Here is a 7,385-nt window from a genome sequence, read left to right on the forward strand (position 1 = left end):
AATATAATTGGCCTCCAGTGTGATGGAGCATCCGGATTTGTAAGTTTTCCAAGTGATTATAATAGTGGGATCCAGCCTTTCTCCCTAAAAAGAGGCTTTCTGGCATTTTTGTTAGTGGGCAGAGAACTGGTTCTAAACTCAGTTTTGGGTGCTCACCACTCGAAAATCAATAGTCAAGAGACAAGTGATGGTGGGAAAGGAAAATTGTTTTATTCAGGAAGCTGGCAACTTGAGAAGAAGGTGGACTAAAGTCCCCAAAACCATCTTCCCTGTCCAGAGGGCGCCAGGGGTGTGGGGTGTTTTAAAGGGGGAAGGCATGGGAAAAGAGAGAGGGGGTATGCTCAGGAGAAGCAGGTGCCCAGGTGGTTAGCGGTATGTGTACATGACCATGAACAGACACATTGCATCACTGGCAGCTGTTTTTGAATGCAATCAGCCCTTATCTTCTAGGAAGTTCTGGTCTTTCAATCCTCAAGACCAGGGCTCTGCAAATCTCAAAGAAAGTCAGTTCTGCTACAGATCAAAGGGACTTAAGTCAGCAAGCAAGATGTGCATAAGCCCGAAGCAAGTTAACCCTTAAGACCGGCTGGACTGCTGTTACAGTTTTATTGAGAATTTCAGGTACTGTAAGCAATAATTTTCAATAATGTAATTTAAATGCTTATTTGGCTCAGGGTGCCTGGGTGATCCAGTCTGCTAAGCCTCTGACTCTTGATTTTGGCTCAGGTCATGATCTCAGGGTTATGGGATGGAGCCTGGAGTCAGGCTCCATGCTCAGTGGGAAGTCAGCTTGAGAGTCCCTCCCTCGGCCCCTCGCCTGTTTGCGCGTGCGCTTTCTCTCTCTCAAATAAATCCTTAAAAAAAATAAAATAAATGTTCATTTGGCTTTTTATTGAACAGTCACATTTTCAGGAACAGAATCCAATTTTGAAGAGCCTAAAACTGGTTGGGCATATGTCAGTGAAAATCGAAGGCGTAACTCATAGCCATTGAATTGATTACCTGGCCAGAAATTTTTCCTATTGCTAAGAATCACTATTATCAGGTGAATTATTACCTCAACAATGGAAAGAATATGGAGTACTAATGATTTTTGCTAAAAATGACCATTAATCGTTTTTTAAATCTGTGATGGTGGTATATGTTGCAGGCATAACCTATTTGCATGTACTTTTCTAGAGGTTTGATATTTCAGAAATGTGTTATTTTTCACCAGCAGCCGAATAGTTTATTGGCATCTCTGTCTTCATAGCACTTCACCTTGTACCTGAGTAGAGGTTTAGAACAGGTCTGACAAACACGGCCTCTCAGAAATGAGCAGGGAGTCATGAGTTCATGGCTAATGATCCTGCTTCATCACGAATGTCATTTTTCATCAGCTTTGCTTTATATCCACGGTTGGAAGCCAAAAGCTCCGAGGGTGCTTGCATTGCCTTTGCATCTCATAGAAAATGGGAGGGCTCCCCATTTCCTATGAGATGCATCCAAACTCCTTCTCTGGGCATTCATGGCCTTTCTTTGGCTAATCCTCACCTCCCTACCAGTCTCGTCTCCTGCCCAGGCCTTCCATGCCAGCAAGCACAAAGGGCGGCTCACTAGACCTGCACCTTGGCCATTCTCTGCTTGCCTTATTGCAGCACCTCTCATGGGCAAGCTTTAGGGCAACCTCTCTCCTACCCTGCTTTTATGGTAGCTTAGCTTGTAGGTCCTAAACCAGCCGTATCATCAGTGAAAGAGAATGTCCCTGGGTCTGAGCACAGGGGAGCAGCCCAAAGAGGGGAAGCACCATTATATAATCTCATCCATCCATCTGTCCATCTATCCATCCAGCAAATACGCTGAGTACCTGTGAGATACAAGATATGATTTTAGGTGTGGGAAATAGAACAAATCTCTACTTTCATTTTGGGGGTAAGGGGAGTGAGTGTGGGAAATGGATAATACCCTAAACAAACAAACAAACAAAAGGTAATTTTAAAGAATAGAGATGAAGAAAATAAAACAGAGTGATGGGAGGGGGCCCTTTTACAGAAAGACATTTGAACTGAAGGACCTGAATAATGAGTCAGCCAAGCAAAAGGCTGGGCCAAGAGAGTTCTGGAATTGATTCTACAACTTTTATAGAGGGCTGGGTCGAAACACCAGATGAGGAAATGATGTGGTAACCAGAGAGGCAAAAAGATGCCCCCTTCATGTATAAACCTTCCCGTGGGGCCCCATGGGTGCAGCACACTCGGTCAGTAGTCTGGAAACGTGGGCCTTCCCAGGATCCCCTGACTGCGTGGATGCCTCCACTCGGGTTGGAGCGTGTGCTCGCTGTAAGTGCCCAAAGGAGATCAGCGAGGAGGCTTTGCTCTTCCTCTTTGAAGTTTTCATAGCACTTTTAGTCATTATCTTGCCTAATCTTCAGAACAAACAGCTAGACCAGACTTGCCTAAACCGCGTCTTGGAGTCGTGAAACATAGGAATTTCAAGGCAGGCAGGTCTGGTTCATGATCTTGGTTCTGGAACTTACTGGTGTGTGACACCTGATAAATTCCTGAATCTCTTTGAAGATTGTTTTCCTTGTCAGTTAAATAGAGCCATTATATCCTGCTCATAGGTTGTTGGGAGGGGAAATGTGTCCAATGTTTAGCAAAGCGCTGGTGCGCAGTTGGTGTCTGACAAATGTCTTTTTTGCCACTGGGTGAGGGACGGGAGTTGCTGAATGTCCAGCCACCAACTCCACAGCTAGCCTATGCCTGTGTGGGCTGGGCTTCTTCTCAGACCTCTCTCTGTTACTCCTGAGAAGACAAACTCCAGGGGCACCTGGGTGGCTCAGTGGTTGAGCGTCTGCCTTTGGCTCAGGTTGTGATCCTGGGGTCCTGGGATCAAGTCCCACATCGAGCTCTCTGCAGGGAGCCTGCTTCTCCCTCTGTCTATGCCTCTGGCTCTCTCTCTGTGTCTCTCATGAATAAATAAATAAATATCTTAAAAAAAATAAGATAAACACCAGCGCTGCACTCCATTGGCATTCCTTGACCTCCTCAAAATGCACTGGATTTTATTCCCTTCTGAACTAGTGGAGAACACCCACTGGTTGTAAGGTTGGGGTAACAGGCAGGGCCTGTTAACTAAAGAACAATCATTGACAAATGGTTGTCAGTGTTTACAGCCGGTTTCTAGAGAAAACAAATTATCCCCCAAATAGATTAGTGGTTGTGTCAAAATGCCAAATTAGGAACCATTAGGGACCCTGTGTGGTCATTTGCTGGGATCAGAAAGTACTCTGAGAGTCTTGGTTTAGAAACAATTCCCTTCAGGGATGCCTGGGTGGCTCAGTGGGTTAAGCATTCGACTCTTGATTTCCGCTCAGGTCTCAGGGTCATGGGATCCAGCCCCATGTCAGGTTCTGTCCTCAGTAGGGAGTCTGCTTGAAATTCTTTCTCCCTCTATCCACCCCCCCAACCCACCCAACACACACACACACACACACTCATGCTCATGCACTCACTGTGTCTCAAATAAACAAATTTTATAAGAAGAGGAATATCTGTGGCATTCTCCTGCCGCAGAGAAAGGAAAAGTGAGGGTGTTAGGGCACCTTAGCCAGGGACAGTGGTTTAGGGAGATCTGGGGCCTCCCTAGAGTCTTTCAAATCACAAGATGGAGGATCACCATGTACAGCTAGATGGTCAGTCCTCCCTAAGCATTTCAAGTAACCAAGATTTTTTTTTAAAGATTTTTAAAAATAATAATAAAAAAAGATTTTTTAAAATTTAGGGATGCCTGGGTGGCTCAGCAGTTGAGTGTCTGCCTTTGGCTCAGGGCCTGATCCCAGGGTCCCACGATCAAGTCCCACATTGGACTTCTTGCCTTGCATTCTCCTCCCTCTTCCTGTGTCTCTGCCTCTTTTTCTGTGTCTCTCATGAATAAATAAATAAAATCTTAAAAATTTTTTTTAAATTTAAATTCAATTACTTAACATGTAATGGATTCGTTTCAGAGGTAGAGTTTAGTGATTCGTCAGTTGCATATAACACCCAGTGCTTCTGCATCATGCACCCTCCTTCATGTCCATCACCCAAGTTACCCCATCAACACACCCCTCTCCCCTCCAGCAACCCTCAGTTTGTTTCCTATGGTTAAATGTATCTTATGCTTTGTCTCCCTCTCTGATTGTGTCTTGTTTTATTTTTTCCTCTCTTCCCCTAGGATCGTCTGTTTTCTTTTTTCTTTTAAGATTGTATTTATTCATAAAATAAATAATTTCTTTTCTTTTCTTTCCTTTTTTTTTTTTTTTTTTTTTGCATTTTGAGAAGCAGGCTCCCCACTAGGAGCCTGATGTGGGACTCAATCCCAGGACCCCGGGATCATGCCCTGAGCCAAAGGCAGACACTCAACCACCGAGCTACCCAGGTGCCCCCCTCTGTTTGGTTTCCTGAATTCCACATGAGTGAGATCACATAATAATTGTCTTTCTCTGATTGACTTATTTTGCTTAGCATAATATCCTCTAGTAACCAAGATTTGAGTGAATTCTATGGTCACTGGAAGCGGCACGTTTCCTACTAGTGTCCTCTGGCCTGTATGCTCCAGTTGGGTTTCAGATACGGATGGGGCTTCCTGTCTCTTTCTCATGGTAGCTTTGTTGCTTCGTGTCTCTTGCCCCTGGACGCTCCTCCCGAAGGTGGGGCGCATGAACAGGTGCAACCCTTCTAGCTAGAGTGCTCTCTCTCTTGTTGTCTCCCCTCACTCACCCCTGCACTCACTCCCTGAGCCCCTAAAGTCTGATTCAGTCTCCACCACGGGGCTGAAAGGTCACGGACATTCTGGTCACCACGCCCAATGGGATTCTCTCGGTCCTTCCTTCTTCCTGCCTCTGTAGCACCTGACACCATTGACAGCTGCTTTGAACATCTGCCTCCCCTTGTTTTCAGACCCCGGGCCCTTGCTGGTTTTCCCTCAACATTTAGGAGCATGCTTCCCACTGCTTTGCTGTTTTTTCCTCCACTTACCCCCTTTAAAAAAATATATTTTATTTATTTATTTGAGAGAGAGGGCATGGGTAGAGGCAGAGAGAGAAGCAGGCTCCCTGCTGAGCTGGGAGGCCAATGCAGGGCTCCACCGTGAGATCATGACCTGAGCCAAAGGCAGACGCTCAACCATCTGAGCCACCTAGGGCACCCCATCCTCCACTTACCCTTTAACGTTGCTGTTTCTGGTTGCCTCCTCCCTTGGTTTTCTTGAAGCCTACCACACCCATACCTCCAGGCTGGGTGTGCGCCCTGTACTCTGGGGCTTCCGGTTAGTCAAGCAGATCCCTTGCCCTTACTTCCTCATATGTGAGAAGGCCGGCTGGACGAGGTCTAAGACAGGACTGCAATGTTTTAAGGTGTCATTATTGTGTTTAAGCAAGCGTGGAGCAATTTTTATGGATGCAGAGCTTCATAGTGGTAGAAAAAAAGTACAGCTTTGGAAAATTGCCAATGCCCTGCTGTGCTAGGGGTCTTGGCTTACCTTAGCCATGTGCCCTCGGCTGGGTAAGCAGGGTTGAAGTATGATGCATTTGCACCTATTTTGGAGAAATAAGAACTAAAGCCATAGTCCTTCTATTATCCCACAAAGTATACCCAAATTTCCTCAGGGGAGCCCTGGTTTGTATGGACTTACGTTGGCTAAAGTAAAAGCTTTAGCTTTCCTTTCTTATATTTATTTGTTTGATAAAAACATAATTCAGAATATTTGGCAGGCCTTTTTAGGAACCCCTCACTGATTGAACTCATTGATGAAATTACATAGTAGAAATAAATCTGCCCTTTTGGGAGAGAAGTCATTCTGCCTCTTGTTAATAAGACATAATTTTTAAAATAATATTTGATTTATTTATTCATGAGAGACACACACAGAGAGAGAGGCAGAGACACAGGCAGAGGGAGAAACAGGCTCCACACGGGGAGCCTGATGTGGGACTCGATCCCGGGACTCCAGGATCACGACCTGGGCCAAAGGCAGACGCTCAACCACTGAGCCACCCTAGTGCCCTTACTAAGACCTAATTAGCTAGAATTGTAGCATAAAACTCCTTACATCAAAGTTTCCTTTCTATCTGGTAAAAATGATAATGCTCATTGAATAACCATTGCAAATTTCGAGAAGGAAAAACATTTAGGAGACAAAGAGTTGGCCTAACCCAGGGGTGTGGGCACTGTGCTGTGCTTGGTCTCGGGAGATCTGGCTTTGAAATTAGTCCTCACTCCACCTTCTTCCCTCTTCTTCTCCTGGACTTTTTGTCTATATGTGACCAGGCTGTCCATTAGCCCAGGCTCCAAAGTCCCCAGATACTACTCTCTTTTAAAAAAACACAGTTGGTGGTATGGTGCAGTGGTAAGCACACAGACCTGAGCCCACCTAGTTTGAGTTCAAAGCCTGGTTCTAGTACTTACTAGTTCTAGACTGTGGCTACCCATGTCTTTTTGCCTCTATGTGTGTGTTGTGGGGGAGGGGGAGTATGAAACACAAGTATGTTCACAAGTTAGGGAGTGGTTAAGCGTTTCTCATTCTGGACTGCGAAACCCTTCCTTCTGTGCCTCACCCATCACAAACCTGTCCCAGAGAGACAGCACAACCACAAGCTCACTCTGTTCTACAAGCCAGCTGCTGCCCTGAAACTCACTTCCTTCCCACCTGGGGATTTAGCTGGAAAACCAGAGCAGCCCAAGAGCGTCTACTTACCTGCCTCTTTCTCAGAGCACCACGCTGATCCCTACTGGTTCTTGGAAGGATAAGGCAGCCCAAACCCCAAAGTTCTTCCCAACCAAAAACAGATTTCACAAAATTGCCAAAAGCTCCCTTTCCTTGTATCTCGTAGTTCTTATAATTATTTCTCTCCTTGCAGGACATCTGGGTGGCTCAGTGGTTGAGCATCTGCCTTCGGCTCAGGTCATGATCCTGGGGTCCTGGGATTGAGTCCTGCATCGCGCTCCCCGCAGGGAGCCTGTTTCTCCCTCTGCCTGTGTCTCTGCCCCTCTCTCTGTGTCTCTCATGAATAAATAAATGAAATCTTAAAAAATATTTCTCTCCTTGCAAATACTCAGTTGATTCCTTTACTCAATCAACCAACCAACAAACCAATCAGCCAATTTTCCTGAGCTCCATGTGCTCTGTTGGAAGCCTATAACTTTAGAGTTACAAATGACATTTAGTAGTGAGCTCTGGTACGTGGGCTCACGGAGCAGGGACATCCAGTCCAGCTGAAGGGTCCATATGGGGCTAGAAGAGTAGGGGAAGAATGCTGTCATGGAAGGCTTCCCAAGAGGTCACTGTGAGCTAGGTCCTAGTATTAAGTGGCAATTAGCCATGTGAGGGGCTGGGTATGTATGCAAGAAAGGCTTTCCAGGTGGAAG

At 45.8% G+C, this 7,385-nt stretch overlaps 1 long non-coding RNA gene across 1 annotated transcript; it reads left to right on the top strand.

Moving 5' to 3' along the window:
• The first annotated feature begins 491 nt into the window (after positions 1-491).
• LOC140626328 (uncharacterized) lies at positions 492-7,053 on the top strand. Its single transcript, XR_012025516.1, has 2 exons — positions 492-621; positions 6,878-7,053. It is a non-coding gene; the product is annotated as an uncharacterized lncRNA (long non-coding RNA).
• Positions 7,054-7,385: the final 332 nt, after the last annotated feature.

This window comes from Canis lupus, chromosome 37 (assembly GCF_048164855.1).
Source record: "Canis lupus baileyi chromosome 37, mCanLup2.hap1, whole genome shotgun sequence".
Lineage (NCBI taxonomy): Eukaryota > Metazoa > Chordata > Mammalia > Carnivora > Canidae > Canis > Canis lupus.